This window comes from Neltuma alba, unplaced genomic scaffold (assembly GCF_004799145.2).
Source record: "Neltuma alba isolate B1F8T4 unplaced genomic scaffold, ASM479914v2 tig00010087_pilon, whole genome shotgun sequence".
Taxonomy (NCBI): domain Eukaryota; kingdom Viridiplantae; phylum Streptophyta; class Magnoliopsida; order Fabales; family Fabaceae; genus Neltuma; species Neltuma alba.
Genome location: NW_021635044.1, coordinates 1536742 through 1558921, shown reverse-complemented (window position 1 = coordinate 1558921; position 22180 = coordinate 1536742). Strand labels below are relative to the sequence as shown.

Sequence of the window (22180 nt, the reverse complement as noted above, 5' to 3'; positions counted from 1 at the left end):
ACATATTTGATTCCGTTGAGGAGATTGCCACAGTGTTTTGCTTTTTACTTGACCATGAGACAAGACATCCTCCGAAGAATTGACATTGTCCACTGGTGCTTTTTCTGTCCGTTTTATATCCACCGTGATCTGCGTCTGAGTATCCCATTAGATATTCGTTCCTCTTTTAGGATACCAGATTCCTAAATTTTGAGTTCCTACAAGATATCTGAGTATCCTCTTGACAGCTTCTTCATGTGACTCTTTTGGAGCTGACTGATATCTTGCACACATTCCCACACTGAATTGAATATCTGGTCTACTTGCAGTGAGGTATAGTAAGGAGCCGATCATTCCTCTATATCTTGTTAGATTTATGTTTTTGCCGTCTTCGTCCACATCAAGCGAACAGGTTGAGCTCATAGGAGTCTTTACACTTTTGGCATTCTCCATTCCAAATTTCTTCAGTAACTCCTTCACATATTTTGTCTGGGATATAAATATACCGTTTTTCTTTTGTTTGATTTGTAATCCCAGAAAGAAATTTAGTTCTCCCATCATGGACATCTCGAATTCTCCCTGCATAAGCTTAGCAAATTCTTGACAGAGATCTTCGTTAGTAGCACCGAAAATAATATCATCTACATATATTTGAACAATCAAAAGATCTTTCTTACTTCTTTTAATGAAAAGTGTGGCATCCACTTTACCTCTTTCAAAACCTTTTTCTATCAGGAAGTTGCTAAGTCGTTCATACCAAGCTCTAGGAGCTTGCTTCAACCCGTATAAAGCCTTTTTAAGTTTGTAAACATGATTAGGAAAATTTGAATTTTCAAAACCGGGAGGTTGTTCGATAAACACTTCTTCTGATATGTAACCGTTCAGAAATGCACTTTTAACATCCATTTGAAATAGTTTGAAATCTTTGATGCAAGCAAATGCCAAAAGAACTCGTATGGCTTCTAATCTGGCTACAGGAGCATATGTTTCTTCATAATCGATTCCCTCTTCTTGATTATAGCCTTTGGCTACCAATCTGGCTTTGTTCTTGACGATCTGTGCGGATTCATCGAGCTTGTTTTTGAATACCCATTTGGTGCCAATGACCGGATGGTCATTTGGTCTGGGTACCAATTCCCAAACTTGATTTCTCTCAAATTGGTTAAGCTCTTCCTGCATTGCAACTATCCAGAATTCATCTGATAGTGCTTTGTCAATACTGGAGGGTTCAATGTGAGATATGAATGCCGAAAAAAGAACTTCATTGACTACTTGCCTCTGGGTTTTGACCCCTTCATTGACTTTACCAATGACTTGTTCCAGTGGATGATCTCGGTTATATCTCCATGCCTTTGGCTGTTCTAGATTTTCTCGTAAAGAGGGATCGTTTAAATCATCCCTGTTTTCTGAAACGGTTTCTGAAAATAATTTGTTTGAATTTTTGTTCAAATCCATTTTTTGAAAATTTTGAATGATCTCAGCATCATCATCATCTACAGATTTTGAAATTGCTTCAGTTTTAGCAAACACTACATGAATTGATTCTTCTATTGTAAAAGTTCGTTTATTGAAAATTCTGTATGCTTTACTACGATTAGAGTAGCCAAGAAACAAACCCTCATCAGCTTTAGGATCGAATTTACCCAAGTTTTCTTTGTTGTTGTTGTGGATATAGCATCTGCTCCCAAAGATCCTTAGATGTGTCAGATTAGGTTTTCTCCCCTTGTACAATTCATATGGCGTCTTTCCGAGCAGTGTTCTGATGTAGGCTCTATTAGATATATAGCAAGCTGTGCTCATTGCTTCTGCCAGAATACTTGTGAGACCCCTTTTCATTTAGCATTGCTCTAGCCATTTCGTGAGTACTTATTCTTTCGTTCAACTACTCCGTTCTGTTGAGGAGTCCTTGGTGCAGAGAAGTTGTGGTCAATTCCATGCTCCTCACAATAGTCTGCAAATTCGTTGTTTTCAAATTCTCCTCCGTGATCAGACCTAATTGACACAATAGATATACCTTTCTCATTTTGAACCTTTTTGGCAAAAATAATGAAAGCATTAAATGTTTCATCTTTAGAGGAAAGAAATAGAGTCCAGGTAAATCTCGAATAGTCATCAACTATTACAAGAGTATACAGATTTCCACCAAAGCTTTTTACTCTTGATGGGCCGACCAAGTCCATGTGAATCATTTGGAGTGGTCTTTCAGTTGAAACTGTCTTCTTTGATTTAAACGAAGACTTTGTTTGTTTACCCTTTTGACATGCATCACAAATAACATTATGTTCATACTGAATTTTTGGTAAACCAATAACTAAATCCCTTTTTATTAATTTTGAAAGTTGATTCATGTTAACATGTGCAAGTCATTTGTGCCAAATCCAACTTTCCTCCTTTTTACTAATAAAACAGTTTTCAGAGGTTTTAGAATCAATTTGAAGTGTATAACAGTTACCGTCCCTCAGAGCTCTTAGCTTTGTATTCAATTCTTCTTTCTTCAAGGGTAGGTCATCTTTGCTTATGATTAAGCATTCTTCAGAGTCAAAGATCACCCAGTTGTTTTTGTCCGCACTTTGACTGACACTGAGGAGATTATGACATAGACCTTCAACGTAGTACACGTCTTCGACCTTCATGCCTATGCTACTTCCGATTTCTCCAATTCCAGTAATTTTTCCCGATTGGTTTCCTCCAAAGCTTACTTTTCCTCCTTCTTTTGGTTTGAGTGATGTAAACTTCTCAGTGTCACCCGTCATGTGTCTGGAGCATCCGCTGTCTATATACCATTTATTTGTTCTGGATGCCTTGAGACATACCTGCAAAACCACAATCATGTTTTAGGTACCCATACCTTCTTGGGTCCTTTTTGGTTAGTATGAGTTATTTTTGGTACATAAGTACCTTTGGGCACCCATTTTAATGTTCCGTAAGCTCCTTTCTTCTTATAGTAACAAGAAGAAGTTGAATGGCCTTTACGGTTGCAGTGAGAGCAAAGTGCAAATGGATTTGAAGAATGCACAGAATTTCTAAAATATGTAAGATATGATCTACCACTACTCTTTTTCTTTCCTTTTGACTTATCCTGAGTTGGATCGTATCCTATACCAGTTTTGTCCATAGAACACCGTTGAGCTCCTAGGATCACTTTAAGCATTTCGCTACCTTTAGTGAATTTTTCTAAGGTTCTGGTAAGATCTTTAATCTTCCTTTCATTCTTTTCACAACTTTTGCAAGTTGAAGTCGAATCTATATTGACTTCAACCTTTGATTGTTGATCCTCTAAAAACTTTATCCTTTTCTTAGAACTTACTAACTCCTTTGCAATTCTTACTAATTCTAAATGTAATGCATTGTATTCGGACTGTAATTCATCATAAGATGGTTCAGAAATTATTACCTCGTCTGTCTCTGATTCCTCGTTTTCTTGGGCCACTAGACAGATGTTAGCGGTTTCTTCATCATCACTTCCTTCTTCTTCATCTGAAGAACTGTCTCCCCAGATTGATGTGACGAAGGCTTTCTTCTTTCTAAATCTTTCTTTCTTCTTTTCTTTGTCCTTCGTTCTAGAAAGTTGGGGACATTTTGCCTTGATATGTCCTGGCTTCTTACATTCGAAGCAAATGATTGGATCCTTTGGTTCGTTCGGATATGATGAAATTCTGCGTTTCGGCTGGAACTTCTTTCTTGTTATGTTTTTGTAGAATTTCTTGAACCTTCTGACTATAAGGCCCACTTCATCATCCTCAAGATCATCTTCATTATCATCTTCGCTCTCTTGAGTTTTAAGAGCGATGCTTTTCCGGTTCTTCTCATTCATCTCCTTTTTGTATTTTTGCTTGCTCTCATATTCAGCGAGGCTCCCGAACAGCGCTGCAACAGAACCAATGGATTCTCCTTTGGTTTCTTCAATAGCTGTTACTTTCGGTTCCCATTCTTTTGTGAGATCGCTCAGTATTTTCCTCACTTGATCTTCTTGACTATATTTCTTCCCAAGTGCAGTGAGGTGGTTTATGAGATGTGAGAATCTGACTTCCATGTCTCGGATACTCTCTCCTTCCTTCATTCTGAATAACTCGAATTCGGTGGTGAGAGTGTTGATTCTGCTCTGTTTTACACCGGTGGTTCCTTCGTGAGCTATCTCCAGAGCCTCCCACATTTCCTTTGCAGTTTCCAGACTTGAGACTCTGAAATATTCCCTCTGGCTAAGTGCACACGTGAGTATGTTGATAGCTTTGTCATTTAGGGTCACCAGCTTCTTGTCTTCCTCATCGAACTCCCTGGGACTCTTGCGTACTTGCTGGCCATCTATTGTTTTCATTGGGACATAGTTGCCGTTTTCTATTACGTCCCACAAACCATACTCTATGGCCTTGATGAAGATTTTCATCCTCATTTTCCAGAAGGTATAATTTTCTCCACTGAAGCCTGGCGGTTTAGATGTTGAACATCCTTCCGGTAGCACGCTATCTCCGAATCCTGCCATTAGATCTCTCTTCGGACTGTTAAATCCTTAGTGAAGAGACCTGCTCTGATACCAAATGTTAGAATCAATCTCACCCAAGAGGGGGTGAATTGGGTGAGTTACAAAAACTTAAAAATTAAAACGAGATAGTATTGAAAAACAGAGAGTCAGAGTCAGGAGAGATTTCACCGAAGAGGGAAGACACAAGATTTATACCGGTTCGGTCTTAACCACTTGACCTATGTCCAGTCCTCAGAACACTTCTGAGTATTTCACTATCTTCCAAGATTGACAGGGCTCTTGGTGCCTCGGTACAGTAATTGAATCGCTCAATCACTCCCCCTTACTCCCGTAAGGATACAAGCCCTCTCAAGAGTCCACACTCTTGAGTATCACTCAATAGTATTTAATGAAGAGTAGTTATCGGCTCTCTTACAGAGTGAATTTAATGATGAACACTGATGCTCAGTAGTATTGCGGAAAACAGAGTAGTGAATGCTAGACTTAATAATCACGGGTGGTAGTTCCGGTATTCAATCCCTTCATTAATGCTTCTTCGCGCCTTTTATAGTTGAGATCGTTAAGTAGCCGTTAGACGGAAGAGCTTCTAGCCGTTGTGACTCCGTTTGCGTGTTTCGCCGGTTTCAACGGTTCCGCCATTAATGCGTCTGAGCTTCTAACACTGTAGGTTGCAGTTTACGTAATCTCGTTGAAGAGCCGTTGCAGTCTTTCTTAGTGATCTGCATATTTTAAACTTTGAACAAGTAAGAGTCTTGCGGAGTATGCTTTAGTCATGAACTAAGAAGAGAAAACGAATTTATCATTCAATGATTTTGGACGAAGTGATTTATCTGTAAAAAGAGCAGAAAGACATTCTGGATATGCTTGATCGAAGTAGTGATCGATTACTTGTTGATTGATCAGGTTATCGATAAATAGAGTGAAAGCTTTTTGAATCAATTCATCAATATTATCGATCAAGTGTTGGATCATTGACTTTAAGAATTATCATGGTAAACGGAAATCGTTCCATGATCGAACAAGTGATCGAACACTTGTTGATCGAACACGTTATTGATAATTCAAATGTTACAGAAATGAAACTTCAGTCATTGATGATCGAACAAATTATCGATAAATGGATGATGGATAAGGTTATCGATAAACCATGTGTAAAACCCTTAACCTTAAAACATTATAACTCGTCATAAGACCACTACTATGGTAGAAAAAGAAAGATGTTACAACAACTACCATAGTAGAAAGAAATTACGTAATTTTAGAAAAATTAACATTTAAAACTCAGTTCCATCTCAAACGCAGTTGCATGCAACTATCATCATTCAATCACAATCACTGGGCCTCCGAGCCTCCGGCTCGGGTAATAAAAGACAACAAAATTAGCCCATCCAAATGGTTTCCAACCATGTAAATCCAAGTTCCATAATCAGTAAAAAGGGGCCTCCGGCCCAATTAAAATAAGAAGAAGATACACTTCCTCCAGTTTACAAATAAACCGGGCAATCAAAATAGTTTAAAAGGACCCTAAACATGGCAATATACAACTAGCCATACATCAACAAAGGCTAGAGGCCTAAAGCTAACCAAGCTCAAGCCTCTGCGTCTCTTCCCGAAGGCGCACGCCTAGAACCTTCACCTGAAAATATTGTAAACCACGGGGTGAGACAAAGTCCCAGTAACCAACCTTTCCAATACTAGGTACTACTAAATAGGTGCTCGTAAGGTGTCAAGTGGGGCAGTTCACAAATCATAGATATATATATATATTGATAGCCACAACAATTCATGTAAGTGCAATGATGCAATCCCATCAATCAAATCCCTCACTTTGGGGGATTTTCAGGAGCCGAACCTGGCCTATCCCTCACTATGGGGGACGTAAGGAGCCATAAAGGCCTATCCCTCACTCTGGGGGACGTAATGAGCCCGAAGGCCTATCCCTCACTATAGGGGACGTAAAGAGCCAACCATCATGCATTAATGGAGGCCTTACCACGTGGTAGTAACAGACAAAACTCTCACCAATTCCCAATTAATGCATCATGCTCAAATCATAATCAAAGAGTAATAATCATTTCACAATTAACCTCATTCAGTGGCATATCTTTCACAATTCCAAAATTCATTCATCATTAGTCGAAACCCCACAAGACGGTTTTCCTTTTTTTTTTACACAACATACAATTTGAACATAATTACTACTTAGAGCACAAAACATAAATCTACTCACAATACCACAGAAGCAAGTACTAAGGATTGGAAAGTGGTTACCTCTCGCCTGAGCAAGGAATAACAACCAACAAAGTGGCCCCGCGCACCACCAAAACTCACAACCGGTCTACACAAGCACACAAACACACAACCAACATATATTAGCTCTCAAACTAATAATGTGGCCAAAACAACACTTGGGGACACAAAATTCCTATCTTCCATCAAAACTCTACCCAACTCAAAGGGTATAACTATCAAAACAACACTCCAAAGTCCTCAAAGTCTATTAAAACATCAAGTCTCCTTCCAAGCATCAATTAGAGTTCAAACCTCAAGGACCCACTATAGGAATTCAACCTCCAACATATCATTTGAGCAATTAAGGTTCCAACAACAAATCTAAACAGATTAAACATCCAATTTAACCCTCCTTAACATAACCCAATTCACAAAACTCAAAATCAATCTCTACATTATCATCCTCAATCCCAAATCATCCAATTCCATAAACCCTAGCTCCAAAAATTCAAGATTATTTAAATCCAAGGAAACTACACCGATTAAACACTTAAACTAACCCAATGCAATCAATTAAACTCAAAACAATCGGTCAAAAACCTCAGTTCCAACACAACCTAGAAAATCCTAGGGTTTCACCATAATTCCTTATAGATTCTAAGAAATCCCAAGAAAGGAAGAAGATTAGAGGTTAAAATCACTTACTTAAGGTAATGGATCCTTAGAAATGCCTTTCCCAAGCCTCAACAACGAAACCCTAGCAGAGCTCCTCTCTCCTCCTTAGATTTTCTTATTTTTCGCACGCTGACTGCTCTCGCGAATATATAGATTCGCGACCTTTCGCCGCGGCGAACTCAATCTTCACCGCGGTGAACTAATCCCGAGAGGAATTAGTCACCTGAAAACCTGACTTCGCCGCGGCGAACCCCAATTTTCGCCGCGGCGAAAGCTTCCCGAGAGGAAACTCTCGCTCGCCCAGAAAACATTCACCGCAGCATACCCCTACCTTTGCCGCGGCGAAACCTTCCCGAAAGGGAAGCCTCGCTCACCTGAACAACTTCGCCGCGGCCAAACCTTCCCGAGAAGACACCCCCCTCTGAAACTCCCGGTGCGCCGCGGCGAACATACCCTGAGAGGGGTACGTTCACCTATGCCTCCAACCAACCTCAAATCAAACCCAAACACCAAGATCAAGATTAAATCACTAATCTATCCTCAAAATCAACTCAAAAGAGGCCATTAAAACCCGATCAACTTAGGATGTTACACCATGAGTATGAATATATTCAGTGAAAGACACAGACTATCTGAAATGATCGAACAGGTGATCGATCAATGAATATTCGAACAAGTGATCGATAAAGTGAGAAAAGAAATTTAATCCTGTAAGGTAAAGAAACTGATTATCGATCACATTTTGTGAAAACATGAGTTTCAGGAAATTGGATGATCGATCATATTATCGAAAATTCAATGATCGATTAGGTGATCGAAAATGGTTCAACATAAGTTAATGTGAATATAGCAATCCTTAGACTCTTTATCGATCATGTTATGTGAAAAGATGTTATGCAAACAAGTTAAATGATCGATAATGTTATCGATAATTTGGTTGTAGAAAAACTAAATAAGAGTAGATAAAGACATTGATTATCGATCATGTGATTGATAATTTTATGATCGATAAGGTTATCGATCCAGCAGTTAAGATGATTACCTGCATTCAGAGAGTTAGAGCATAATGATCGATCATGTGATCGATAAACAAATGATCGAAAATATGATTGATAAATGGTAACAGAATTAATGTGCAGAACGAGTAGATTGTGTTACCTCTTATTGAAGTCGTTATTGATAACTGATTTATCGATCATGTGATCGATAAATGCACTTCAAATTTGGTTCTCTTTATTAGTAACTCGATTGTTTATCTGATGTTATCGATCAGGTGATCGATAATTAACCGTAACCTTGTGTGATTTCCATGTTAGCGATAATCGAACATTTTATCGATCAACAACTTATCGGATAGATCTTCGATCAAAACACCTACTATAAAACTGATTTATACCTGAGCAGTTATCTGAAAACTTAGCGATAAACGATTGATTGATCAGATGATCGATCAACATACTTAACCCAATTAATCTAACTTTGTTATCATCAAAACTATAATCCTAACATGCCTAAAGGGTATATGGAAAAGGAAAAAGGAATACAAAATTTAAGAAAGAAGGGATTAGAGAATAAAATTGCCTAAATTAAGGGCAAAATAATGGCATATAAAATAATAAGCACATGATGGAAACTAGACCTGAGATTTTGGAGGCCAATAGATCTCATTTTTAGCTTTGAATCAAGTGGTAAAACATCAAATTTGGAGTTTTGTGCTAAGAGTTATGCCCTTCCAAAGTTGGGCTAAAATTCTAAAAATTTGAAAATTAACCATATAAACAGTGTAACTTGTTGAATTTTGTTGGCACTGTTATGGATGGAATTGAGTCCAATAGATATTTTTTTCCTATAGAACTCTTAGCAAGCTTTGTGTGAAAATCAGAACCACCTTGTTTTGATTTTTCTAGAATTAGTTATGAATTTTCAAAGTTGGTCCAAATTTAGATGAACAGTGTACGGACAGAATTAAATGTGAAATTTTGAAATTGAAAATTTTCACTCAGAAACACTGGAAAATGTATTATAATGGTTTTAATTGACATATAATAGGGTAATAAAAGAGGTGTTATATAACCCACCCCCAATTTTAACCCGGCCGGCTCTTCAAAACTCGTCCTAGTTCCTGGCTCATCTCCAACTTCAAGCTCAAAAGCCTGGTCAGAACGGTTCAATCTGGCTTAAATCATCAAATGGTCCAAATGTCTAAAATGAGCCGCAAAGTTTTTTGGTTGACGATTTGACCGGTCTGACTGGCCTGTTCGGTCCAGGTCACTAGATGTGACTCAATGAAATCTGTTTAATTCTTTTGATATGTCAAATTCTTAACTTGAAATTAGTGTTATATCTATTTGGTTTCTTTTAATTCTACATTAGCGGGATATAATTAAAGGTCAAATAGAATAGGCTAATACATAAATAGGAAATCACAACTTGTAATTAAGATTAATTGTGTTACAAAAGTGAGGGTGAAAACACTTGTGTCTCTTATATTTGTTGCCATGCCATTAGAACAGAGTTCATATTATAATCATAGTATAACTAATGGCGTGAAGTTAAAAATGAAAATAAAATGTAAATGAAAGTATACCACTTTTCTAACCTTAATTTCAAATAGTTCCCACCAAAACCTTTTTTCCCAATTATATTATATATTGATTAATAATGCCACTTTAGTTTCTTTTTCTAAGAGTTTATATGTATATTTTCTTCAAAATTTGTTGGAGGCAAAATTGGAGCCACAAATTGGATTTCTGTAATATTGTATTAAATTAATTATGCTACAAAATTGAGGGGTGAAACACTTTTGTCCCCTATCTTTCTAGTATCGCTATAAAGATTAAGTTGCTATATTTCTATGGAAATAACTTTATCTTGGGCACTATAGGAATTAGTGACTTGTTGAATTTATTCGAGAAGAGCAAAGTACTTGTTATGATACGTTTGTTGAGTGTGGGATTAATGTGAGAATCTTCGTTGGTTGTGTTCTGAAACCGGCTTTTCTTTGATTTGTGTAAAATTGACTATTGTATATCATGATTTGTATGAGCTGTCATATAATTGTTTATTTTAGTCATTACCACAAAATATTCTTCTAGAAATAGCACAAATAGAAAGTAACTAACATTTTCAATTATAACTATAGAGAGACTTGCCTTGTTGAGGGAAGGGAAGGGAAGGGAAGGTTGAGGGCGGTGGCGTTATCGTCCATTTTCTTTCCTTTCAAACTACTATGTGGGATCACTTTAGAAATTATTAGTTCAATGTTGAGAGTGGGGAGTTGAATGGATTATAATGGACAGGAGTTACACAGTACATTACTAGATTCACGAATTTTTCTTCCAATCCCACTTCATAAAGGACATTATGGAGAAATTTCCAGCTAAACCTATCATAGGCTTTCCCAAGATCAACCTTCATTGCTACTAACCCTTTTCTTCGTTTTATTCTGTTCATCACATGTAGGATCTCTTGCCCAATAATAATGTTATCATGTATTTGTCTTCCTTTAATAAAACTAGCTTGAAAAGGAGAAATCACATCATTCATCACTGACTTGAGTCTTCAAGTGATAATTTTCGTCACACATTTGTAATGCACCGAACAAAGAGATATTCATCTAAACTGAGCAACTATCTTCGGATTTTCTCTTTTCAGTATAAGAGAGATTAAGGGTTTGTTATACTCATCAACTGTCACACTTCCTTGAAAAAAACTTTTTAAAAATTTACACATGGGTGGACCAAAAATCTTCCAATTATGTTGAAAGAAAATAGGAAAGAAACCATCAAAACCGTCCCATAGCAAAAATAGCAGATTTAATTTCCTCATTAGTAGGCATTACACATAAATTGCAAAGAAGAATTATCAATTCTAGGAAAATTAACTTTAGTAACTAGGTCAATATGACCAGTGTGGTCCAGGGAATACAAAGTTTTGCAATAATCAACAACCAGCTTTTTAAGACCAGCTTCATCCTCCAGCCACTCTCCTTGGCATTTAGATATGAGTTAAAGCTTGTGAAGATATTATATGTGATTAAAGAACTTTATAAAGAATGCTGGCCCAAATGTTTCTGGGGGCTAAAAGTTAATGTCCCGCTTACTAAATGTGGCAATCAAGTGTAGGTTTACAGGTGTGTGTATATAAGTTTAGTAGGCCAAAAATTGAAAGTAACGTAATGTTTCAGTTTTAAGATGATAAACAAATATTCTAAAATATGCCACACCCCAAGCCAACTTTATAAGCCCCTGTGATGTGTATCGTGACAATAGAGTTGAATTTCTTCATTTTCAGGAAAGCAATTTTAGAGATATCTATACATTTTTTTGCAATTTTCAATTTAATACCCATGTGTTTTTATCTCTTAATTAAATCTGTAATTTTGCTCTATTAATATTGTTAACCCTTGCATAGAAACTAAAAATACTAATATTGCTAAAAAGTAAAATTAAATATTTAATTAAGAGACAAAAATACATAGGCATCAAATTAAAAATTGAAAAAAAGTATAGATACCTCTAATCTGGTTTTCTTTTTATTTTTCTCCCAATGCCCTGTTCGGTGAGCCTTGTTTGAGAGAGAAGGAACATGATTTTGTTATAATAAAGCGGTTCAATGTATCTAAAACAAGCAATTATATAGGATAGGAATGAGAAAGGAATTTTCAAGTAAAAGAGCAGACAACCTAAAAGTTAGTGAAAAACAACAATTGAGAAGCTAATTTAAGGGGGCAAATTTGGGACTGAGAAAGATTGTTTACGTCAGCGAAACGCATATTGTTTGGTGGAACTAACAGAAGCTTAAAATTAAAGAATTAATGCCCTATTTGATACGATGGAAGAGTTTTTGATAAAAGTGAAAGTAGAAACAGAAATGGAATTGGAAGTGAAAGTGGGTTTTAAAGTGTGTTTGGTATGACCATAGAAGTGTGGTATTATTTATAATTTATATTTGTATTTATAATATAAAAGTACCAAAACACCCTCAGCTCAAAAAAAAAAAAAAAGGCTCTCTCTCAGATTCATCGTCTTCTTCCTCCTTATCCCCTATCCACATGTTAAACTTCCCCCATGAAATCAGAATCAAAACCAGAAATCAATAATCATACTCAAATCAAACCCATATCTAATACACAAACCAATTTAAAAACAAAAAAAAAGTAGAAGCATGAATAAACGAGTAGCATCCTCAGATCTACTGTTAAACTATCACACCAGATCTGCCGTAGTGTTCTGCAAGTGTAGCACCGCTTGCCGTCACCATTCGCCATTCGTCGCCCATCGTCTGCCATTTGTTGTCCATTGTTCATTGCCCCATATCACAGATCAAAGAGGGAGAGTGAGTAAACAAAGAAACTCTTCAAAAACCAAAATTAGCAGTGAAGAATCATCGTCCGCCGCCTCCTTGTCTTTCGCCGCCGTCCTCCCACCGTCCTGCGTCATCCCCATGGTGGTCATCGGTTGTTTCAGGAAACAATGGTAAGAGGACAAAATGGTCAGAAATGCAGTTCCATGGAATTGGAACTGAGTTCCCGGGGGGGTAAGATGGAACCGGGTTCCATCAATTTTGATGGAATTGATTTCCCCAGGGAAGTGGGTTCACACCTACCAAACATACAAACATCACGGTTCCACTTCCACTTCCGCTTCCTGGCCTCCACTTCCATGCTACCAAACGGGACATAAAGGAATGATCACTGGTTGGAGTTGAGAAATGAAGGACAGTTGAAAGGTCCTTAAATACAATATATAATGTATTTTGTACCTGATGGCCAAGGTAGAGCTTGGATAAGTTAGAACGTAAGAGAAATTATGTAAATGGAATTATTGTTAATCTATCCTTACAAATATACTAGGTTTTGATATTTGCCTAAACCCATCAAGGAAACATTAGAAAAAGAAGTCAGTAGTAGGATTTAATATGAAATAAAACACAAAAGGTAGTAGCTCTTTCCTATAATATGATTGTGTTTGATTGCTACATATTTGTTTGTGTCATTTCGGTTAATGTTAATAACTAAAATAACCGAAATGATTACAATTAAGAAACTGAACCGAAATCAAACATAGTGAACTAACTGAACCGAAATAACCAAAATATATTCGGTTCAATCAATAGGCTTATTTGGTTATTCGGCCTTTTTTTTTTTCAAGTATTATTCTAATCCAGTACGCACAAGAAGTCTAAATAGTGGAAATTAATGATTTTTTGAGCTTTTTTTGTACAAAGAATTTATATATTTGAAAGGTGTAATAAAAGTTTTAAATTCCAAAATCACATATATCTTATTACACATTACATATATTGTGAGACAGAATAATTATTAAAAAGTCAATGACAAGTTGTAAATATGCAATTGCAATTCTCCCAAAATTTAATATTCATGAAAAGACCAAAATACCCACGAAATTGTAAATATGCTAGAAGAACCATCATGAACCATTGTCAATGAACAAAAAGAACCACCATCTGATAGCAAAAACCAACGATCTCAAGAGGAAGACATTCAACACCCCACCATCACATGGTAGAAATCAAACAAGTGACCCAAAATATCACAATAGCGTTCAGCAAGAAATCCAGAATAGATTCAGTCAAAGAAAAGATTTGACATTGCTGGTGGAGAATCACGCAAGTTTTTTTCCTGAAATTCCACAAGGCAGCCTGAAATTCCAGCCATTACTTGTCCTAAAGTTCTTTGCATACAACTTGCTATCAAGTCACCAACAACTACAATTAAACAAGAAAATTAGATAGTGCACAACTTTAGAGGTAAAGAAAAAAAAAAAAACAAACAAATTTCGCACATGAAGGCCAGAGCCAGAAAGGGAATATGCTACAGAATACGGAGCAAAGTGGAACCTGAATCAAATAGCTACAAAGCAAAGAGACTCACTCACTCATGCTTCCAACAACTTTCTCTTATTTAGCCCAACTTCCAGCAAAGTTTATTAGAACGGGTAATCCACAATAAAAGGAAATGAGATGAAACTTGGAACTCTTTCGTTAGCAAATTGGGTGTTTTTAGGGAACAATAAGCTTAGTGGGACGGTGCCCACATCCCATCTGAGATTCCCAAGTTGGGCGTTTTCAGGGAACAATCTTTCATTGGCAAATGCTCAACCAAGAAAGAAAACATCAAAAAGACTCGGTAAGTCGGCTTTAATAGGTATAATTCTAGGTTGCAGTGGGCTGGCGTTTGGTGTTATTGCAGCTTTCTTGCTTTTGTGCTACTATGATAAAGGAGGTGAAAATGGGCTAGCAATGAAATCCCAGAAAAAAGTCACGTCTCTCAAAAAGGATATCTCCGAGAATCATTGCTTAAAAAACAAGATCAAATTCTATGAATTCAGTATTGTTTTTGTCGAAGATCATATTTTAATTTCTATTTTATCATACATGAAGAATCTGATTTGAATCAAACAAAAGATCAGATTTTTCATTTTCACATGCAAGATGTGCTCAAACATGAAACTTGGAACTCCGAAATCTGAATGTTCATAATAGCATAGTTATCACAATGTCGCATTGATATACAACATTAACCACGTCTTACCTCACTAGAATGAAGACTGACGGTGAGAGAGTGAGGATGGAGGAGGGAAAGGGAGGAGATTGTGGCAATATGTGATGACTGATTGAAGCTGTGATTTGTAAGTCTGAAGTCCGAACTTTGCGACGGCTAAGGTAAGGTGTGTAGATTGGAACTTGCAAGGATGAAGGGAGTCATTGAGATAGAAGCTACAATCAGCCGACCATCGACCTGTGGCTGTGAGATTTAGGGCTTGAGGGTTCATAGATGGACAAACAGAAGTTGTTGAGAGTTTGAGAGAGAGAGAGAGAGAGAGTGAGAGTGTGATACTGTGAGTCTGTGATAGTGTGTGAGGGCAAAGCCACAGAGGGCGTGAACTGAGGTGACGTGGAGCTGCGGAGAGCTGAACTCTGGGCGGGTGTGGGTCACGGGACTGGTGGACTGGACAGATAGAGTCAAAAGAAAATAATAAGAGTGGGTGAGTCGTGGGGATTGGGGAGACTAGGGGAGAAATATTTTTTTTAAAAAGTTCATTCATATTTGATTATTTCGGTACTATCCAAATTATTTTTCAAGACACCGAACTGAACACCGATAACCAAAATACTCGAATAAAATAACCCAAAAAAAAACCGTGATAACCAAATTGAGTTCAGTTCGGTTCGGTTTTCGGTTCCGATTCGGTTTTACTCACCCCTAATTAAGCATGAGAACTTGTAATATTTTTCCCTGCATGAATTAACCTTGGTTGATGCTAGGTTCTCAAAATTTTTGATGTCATTAATCTTGGTTGATGCCAAGTTCTCAAAATTGTGATGCAAATAACTTAGTTGATGTTAGGTTCTCAAAATAGATGATGTGATTAATCTTGGTTGATGCCAGGTTCTTAAAATCGTGAAGTGAATAACCTTGGTTGATGCTAGGTTCTCAAAATTGTTGATGCGATTAACATACGTTGGTTAATGTTAAGTCGTTAAAATCGTTGATGTGATCTAGCATGACACGGGCATTTTCTTTGTAGCAATACTTGTACTATAATTTTTCCTTAGTTATAGATACGCTGGTGTGAGATTCAATTATATGCAAACCAATGTGTAACACCTTAATTTTCTATTCCTGCTGGGTTAATTTATGATAACTTGAATCACTAAGCCAGCTTTGATCCTGAAAATATAATACTCTTGCATAAATTTTCATGTAACCGATCTCATGCAGGGTTTGATCTTGCATAAGGAATGAAATTTTCTAAAAAAGTTAAAAACTTTTCAAAGCTATCTCCAAAATACTTGTTCAGTGATTCAAACTCTCAATTTAGGCCTTCTCTCTTAATCTAGCATAGTTATTTCAAATCCCCAACTTTAACACTAATAAAGCCTTTTTTTAGCTAACCAAATGACTCTAGCTATCACCACATTCGCTATTCATTGTTTACAGGCGTGATACATGCACTTGCCCTTAACTGCCTCATTTGATAATATATTAAGTTAATAATACTACTAATCTACAACCACACAGCCATCAAAGCAGATGGCATTCATCTGTCCACCTCAAGGCTCGTAGCTTCCTCTTTATAAAGGAATTTACATTCCATAAGTTCATATAATCACACTAATGAGAAATTATAAGTTCAAACTACAAAGCATAAGCCAATGACCAGCTATACAAATCATATAGAATGAGTTTCAGGGAATACGCAGTTCTAGTATTCACACAGAATATAAGTTTAAAGGAACACACAGTTGTAGTATTCATACAAATTGTGAGTTACCAACATTCATAATTGAGTACACAACTTCAGTAATACAAACCACCATATATTTATTAAAGAATATAGGTACTATGACACAAACAGACATGTAGAACTATTACATAAGAGAAAGAGTTACTACCTGAACTCCCTTTTTATGGGTTACCACTTCCAGCTTTCTTTCTTGCTTGCTTCGTGACTTGGGCAGGTATCGAATCCTATAATATAGTTTCACATATAAATGGGTCAATGCTTAGTCTATTTAGCTCTTATCATTCAAAATATAACTTCTCTTAACTGGAATGAGCTTCATTCCTTTTTAATTGATAGTTGGTCATATGAACAATATGTTATATTTATACATACCACTTCATTCTCTATCCTTAGCTTTTGAAAATTCTTAAACACTCTTCTCCATTAAATCTGGAATTTCCAAATTTAGAACATGTTAGATATGATTAGTTTTGATGATGTCAAATAATAGAGCAAAAAGTTTGCATAAATTATTTACCTCATATTTTGACTAACTATCATACTTAATATCCTGTGTAGTTTCCTCAAGAAAAGAAAGGAGTTATTATGTTGAACTTTGAGTTGTGGAGAATGATCAAGAGGAAGAAGAAGAAGAGAGATTGAGAAAAGAAGAACTTACAAGACCAAATGGAAATATCAAAATTTAAGTTCATAGATTTGATGTTAAAGGTTGCTATACTCAATCATAAGTTTGAATGGCTCAATCAGAAGCTTGAATGGCTCAATCAGAAGCTTGAATGCACAAACCGGAAGTTATATAATCATATAGCGAGTCACCCTTCATATAAACATGGAAAATAAGTTTCAGAGGTGATTTTCATGGGCATTTATCAATCACTTGATCGATCATCTATTTATCGATCAAGTTATCGATAAAAACACATACTCTGTTATGCTCTGTTCTGACATAGGTTCGGTATTTCTTTAATATCTCTTAAACCACAAATCCGTTTGAGGTGAAACTTGATTCATATGAAACTAGACTCAGAACATGGTTCATGAACACTGAAATCAACTTCAAAGAGTTTCATATGAGGGAGATATGTTGCTCGAAACATTGTAGTAAGGATTAACGCCTTGATTCCGACCTTCAGTCACTATGATGAAGATAAATTTGTAATTATAATGAATTTTGAGTTGATTCTTGTTGTATTAGAAAGTAGACTCAAATATCTTTCTGGGACTAGGTCATTTGTAAAATTTGGAGTTGAATTGGAAGAGTTATGATCACTCAAAGTTGACCTTCGTTCTGCTTGAATCAGAATTCGAATTTATTGAGGCACAGACCAGAAGTTCCACATTGATTGATTAAACTCTCGAGCAACATGCTACTCAAACATGTTATTGAGTAAAAGCACTAGAAGAAATGAGGAAATGAAAAGCCATTATCAGATGTTATTCGAGCCTGAGCAAGCAACTACATACTCGATCACTTTATCGAGTTCCTGGTACTATCTCTTCAATTCTTCTCTTTTATCTTCATATACATTATTGAGGTTTTATAACCTGTTGGATAAATGGCTTTCGGATAACATTATGGATAAATGTATTTATCGATCACTTGATCGATAAACAAGGTTAACGTTATGGATAAATAGGCATATCGATCATGATCGAAATAGATTATCGATGAGAAGACAGATAAATGGTAATGCGTTCTACTCATTCTATGTTTTGCTTTAGTCTCCATTTATCGATCACCTTATTGATCAGTCATTTATCAATAATATGATCGAACATTGATTCATAACTCTGCGTGCAGGTAATTATTTCAGCAAATTATCGATCACCTGATCAATCAGCAAATTATCAATCACCTGAGTGATCAGCAAATTATCGATCACATAATCGATAATTAGCACATTGCTTTTAAACCATGATTCTTCGATCATGGGATCGATAATCTCATTATCGATAATACGATTGATCATCGCACTTTATGTTTACCTTGTTTTCACATAACGTGATTGATAAATCAGTTCTTTGATTTTACAAGAATAAACCTCTTTATCGAAAACATTATCGATCATTCATTAATCGATCACCTATTCGATTAACCTACATAGTCTGTGTTTTTCACTGAACATATTTTCACTCATCATTTATCGATAAAGTTATTTGTCATCTATTTATCGATAATGTGTTCGAAAATTATTGCTTTAAAATCTGTTCTATAACACTTTGTTTACCGATATCCTGATCGATCAACAAGTGTTTGATCACTTGTTCGATCATTGTACAAGTTTATTCCATAACAGCATTTCACGATGATTTCGAAATATTTTATCTTTTTGTTTTTAAACTTTTCTCAGCCTTCTTTTTATACATAACTCTCTATTAAAAGGATACGAAGGCAAACGTAACTTAAAAAAGATTATCCTTGCATAATTCATTTAAAGCTAACTGCATTCATGTTTAATCAGTTATCAATCATCTGTTCGATCATCATATGATCCATAATCTATTCGATAATTGCATATATCTGCTATATCTTTTCTTCATATAATTAATCGATAATATGATCGATCAAAGCTTTATCAATCAAGACATCGATCAAGTAAGTTCATCTTACTTCTGAATATCTGAATATCTGATGATTGATTCCATGTTTTCCAACTTATTGTTTCTAAGATTATCAGATACCTATCACTTGATTTGAGGAAGATTATTTTAGGAAAAAAGCCACAACGAATTTATGATGTGAAGAATCAACTTTTGTCAGAAGCTTCCAACTGCTAGTTTCAGCAGTTATATTTTTCAAGCCAAACGGGAAGAAAATGCTCAACAGTCAAGTACCGAACATCATCTATAAATAGAGGAGCATTCAAAACAAGAAAAAAGAGAAGAGTCTGAGCTTACGACCTCAAATGCAAAAATGCCGGATCAACATATTCTCATTTAGAGCTCCAAGAGAAAACTCCCTATCTCTGTACTTCATAGACTAAAACATATGTATTCATAAGATAGAAAGGAGAGTTTCCAAATGTGCTTAAGATTCATCTATCACTTCTTTGAGAGAAGAAATATTCAATCTTCATTATCATTATTAGATTATATCCTTACGGTGAGTAAGGGGGAGTATTTACCTCGGTGTGAGGTTACTGTTGAATAAACTGGTTAGTCTAAGGATTGTAAGTGGCATCACAAGTGCCCAGATCAAACTTGTGGTTGTAGTGGTTCTCAAGTATCCGTGTTAAACTTGAGGGATATAGTCGATTGAAAATCTCAGGGGGAGCCTGAGGACTGGACGTAGGTCAGTAAGGATTGAACCAGGATAAATCACAGTTTGCATCTTCTCTTCCCTTACCCTTTTATATTTCCAGCTAAACCATTTTACTACTGTGATTATGCTTATGTCGATTCATTGTTTTTATATTCAGAATTTCTTATGAATTTTGTTACATTGCGAAAAGGTTTTTAATTTTAATTAACACCCAATTCACCCCTTCTTGGGTGATCACCCATTCTCACAAAACATACACTTCAAGACTCAAAACTCCACATACAAACCCATAAATCAAATATATTTGACCATTGTTCTTTAACTTCTTCAAATACCTAAATGCCAATATTAACCCATTTCCTAAATTACAAGGTTTCAGATTTCAAATTCTTATACGCATTCATAGAAATGTATCCCCCCAAGTTCTAACATCAACAATAACCATATGCACACACACTCTTTTCAATTTCCCATCAACCCATGACCAACAATGAGCACCCAAGAGCAGCCCTGTGATTCCAAATTAGCTTGTAACTTCAATGCATTAAAGATCAATAATTCGATCAGCCCCTCTCTCTATTCACCTCGTCCAAACTTCAAGATTCAAGCAAACTCTTGCCTCATTTCTAAACAGCAATCATCACTAAATCTGTAAATTTTCCAGCTTTCCTATTAGCTTTCGAAACCAGCCTTTATTATATTTAACGTGGCTTAGATAGTTGTGGAAATATTTGACATGGATAATTATTAAGACACTTGAATAGCCTGACAGCCACCAAAATCTAAGCTCCTCACGTCTCATCACACACTCACGCATGCTTTTATTCATATCTATTCCTCAATTATTTTTAATGTTTATGTTTTCTTTTGCTATCTTCATGGATCTTTACGCCATAACCCAATGAAGCAGCAAAAATCATGCAGAACCAACAACCAAAATCCACATGTAAATCAATTTATATATAAGCCTCTATGTACCCACTCCTTCGAAAGCCACACACACACACACATATCTTCCCTTACTTCAGTTCCACAAGTTTCCTTCTTTTTATTTCTGTTCACACAAGACCCGCTGCCTAAAACCAGCAACCATGTCTCTGCTTTCGGCAGCCATGAACAGGGGTGAAACAAGCACATGCAACACTGCATTTCACTCATTCAAGCTTCCAAATACATCTTCCATCCATTATTCATTCGGTTCATAGCTTTCTTTAACAACCCAGATTTTTAATCTATCATCATCTCCTCCAAGATGTAAAAAAACGAAAGAAATAAGGATAGGAGAGTGTTAATCGCTCTTACCTCAGTCAGAAGACACTATTGCATGTAAACTTATTTCTCCGATCACCACTTCATCGGCAATGCCCTCATTTCTGCCTACCGAGAGGGAGAAGGGGGGCTGTCCCCTTGCTGCCCCTGGGGGATCTTTCCCAATTTTTGTTGTGATTCTTTTTATTATTAAATTCTACATAAAAATGAGTAACATTTTGATATCTTATTTATAAAAAATGGTTTAATTTTCAATTTTTTTATAATTTTTTAAAAATTTAGTACTCTTAAGTTAAAAAAAAAATTGAACCATTTAAAGTGCTAAATCTTGAAAACAATTATAAAAAATTAAAATCTAAATCATTTTTTACAAATAAAATATAAAAATATCACTTATTTTATGTAAAATGTAATAATAAAAAGAACCATAAAAAAAATATTTGAGAAGAATCCCAAAACGAAGGAGCAGCAGGGCGAAGTACCCAAGGGGCAGCTAAGGCCCCTCTCTTGCCTCCCACATTTTCTCTCAGTCTCTCTCTGATTTTCTCTTAATTTGCAGATGAAAAAAGAGAAGAGAGAAGGTGTGTGGGCAGTTTATAAGGGTGAGGGGTGTAAAAAGATCACGTTGCCCTTCTAAGTTTTTTTTGTTTTTACTTTATATCGTTTCTTTATTTTTCTAAAATTAAGGAATGAATCCAGAAATTATTCCACTATGTTTTATATGGAATTCCTTTTCTCATTTTACCTTGTTTGACCGCTAAAATAATTTGTCTAAAAATTTTGAGTCAAAAATCAACTTCTATCTATTTTTCTTGAATTTTCCAAGAAAATGGCCCTTAAATAACTATCTTAAAACTGTTTGCTTAAATATAAACCTTTTACTATTTTCTTTGAATTTTCAAGAAAATAAGTCCTTTTAACTCCTAAAATTAACTTTCAAATTGTTTAAGCTACTTTTTGGACAAATAAACTTTTCAATTAAATTTCTAAGTCCTTGAAATTAATGTTTCA

General features: G+C 35.9%; 1 long non-coding RNA gene across 1 annotated transcript; it reads right to left on the bottom strand.

Annotated features, from left to right (window-relative positions):
- Nucleotides 1-13669: 13669 nt before the first annotated feature.
- On the bottom strand, nt 13670-21310 carry LOC114754155 (uncharacterized). Its single transcript, XR_003741118.1, has 3 exons — nt 21203-21310; nt 16787-16862; nt 13670-14095 (listed from the first exon to the last, which is right to left on the bottom strand). It is a non-coding gene; the product is annotated as an uncharacterized LOC114754155 (long non-coding RNA).
- Nucleotides 21311-22180: the final 870 nt, after the last annotated feature.